Consider the following 2,036-nt stretch of genomic DNA (forward strand, 5'->3'; position numbering starts at 1 on the left):
CTTATTTTGCCTATGATTGTTTATTTTAATTACTAGAGCGGAATCTAAGTTATTATTATAAACAATCTATTACTAAGTTTGACATCAAAACTAGAGTTGTGGTATATGAACTTATGAGGTAACTAAGTTTAATAATTGTGGTGGATCTATGTTATTAATCTTAGGGAAATCATTTAATCAAATCAAACATAGACTGCGAACAATTATGTTTTCTTGATTAATCAACTTATCTAGTTTTTAAGGCTGCCATTGAATTAAATTACTAGTGTAGACACTACTATTGTTTGATGGTTAGAGTTAGTTTTATGGTGGATTTGTAAACTAACCAATGTTAAGAAGAGATAAATATTCAGAATATAAATTGATTTTTTGTTTTCATTATCAGTTCTGATTTCCTTAGGTGGATGCTTACTTATTACCAAGGTTTGTTCTCTTAATAATTTTCTGATTTTATTTAATTTTGCTTGATTTTTTTTTTTGCTTTAGTCCAGATAACATCCAACCCCCCCAAATTGCATATCATTTAACATAAAAATTTGACTTGAACCTTCCTCATGGGATCGACCCCTTACTTGCTTTATATTATCTTCTATGTTGTGTTTAAGCTAGGGTAATTAATTCGTGCGACCACGACAGTGCAACAAATTTTGGTGCCATTGTCGGGGAAGTATTTTAGTTTATTCTTGTCCTATTATTTTTATTTTTTGTGATTGTTATTTATTTTTCTAAAAAAAAAGAAACATAATTTTTGCTTATTGCGATACTATTCATTTACGGGAATGATATTGTTCAAAACATATTTTTTGATGGAATTAGGTATCGGTCTTTTGTTTCCTAAAGGGAAACAACGTTCTAAATAGGACTTGTGGGAGCCACCAGCCCTACCCTATCGAGGCTAAATTCTGTTGTTTTATTGGGTTTTTAGGTAGTTTTAGTTTTCTAGCATAGGATTTTTGTATAATTTGCCTTGTTTTTGATATCTTGTGTAGTTGATTTCTTTTGAGTTTTCCTGATAATTTATGTTTATAACTCGTTCTACTAATTAGATTCAAGTGCATGTGGATCTCGAAATAAAAAAACACTTTATGCTAGTTACGAATTAAAGCTCGAATCAACACCATGGTTGTTGAACAACAATAAACACTCAAGGAGCTTACTACTTCTAATATGGAAAATCAAACATTATGCATTAACATTGACAATAATGTAAACTTCAAGCTCAAATTTGGTTTTATACATTTGTTACCAACATTCAATGGTCTTGCAGGTGAAAATCCACATATTCATCTCAAGGAGTTCCATATGGTTTGCGTTGGCATGTGACACAACTAATAGATTGATGTCTTCTCCCATGTATAGGAATGTCAAAGTAATAAATAACCTAGCAAGACTAGGATCGAACCATATGGAGGTTAACTAGATAAATTATAAACAACAATAACAACAACAACAACAACAACGATAAAAAGAAGGAGAAGCTAAAGAGGACTTTGAGATTGTAAGATTAATGTGAGGATCCACTAATGATATATCAAACAAGTACAATATAAACTCTTATTACTCAAATGAAAACCATAGAAAAAGGATGTTCCAATTAGATTATAAATTGTTAACATGATTACATTAGTTATCTTATTCGAATAATATTAATACTTGTAAATGTTGTCAGACATTCATGATTATAACTTATGTTAACAATATATCAAGTTCCTTTCATGGCACAGGTGTAGGTATACTATATGGTTGGCTATAAAAGTGTCATGCATTTGTTGTACCTAGTGTTATACAATACAAATCTAGATTAGTCATTTAACAAGTAAAGTATTAAAAGAGAACAAGATTACAAATACAAAACATATTAGTATCAAATATTAAAGTTCATATTGAGTTTACACTATACTTATTCTTACACTAAGTGAAAAGGTTACCCTAAAAAGGTTACACTATTAGTGTAACCTTTTCACTTTGACATAATAAACTTACCTAAATATAATGAAAGACAGAAACGTAAATAAACAAGATAAGAACATAAATAA

This window comes from Populus euphratica, unplaced genomic scaffold (genome assembly GCF_000495115.2).
Source record: "Populus euphratica unplaced genomic scaffold, PopEup_1.0 scaffold653.1, whole genome shotgun sequence".
NCBI classification, from domain to species: domain Eukaryota; kingdom Viridiplantae; phylum Streptophyta; class Magnoliopsida; order Malpighiales; family Salicaceae; genus Populus; species Populus euphratica.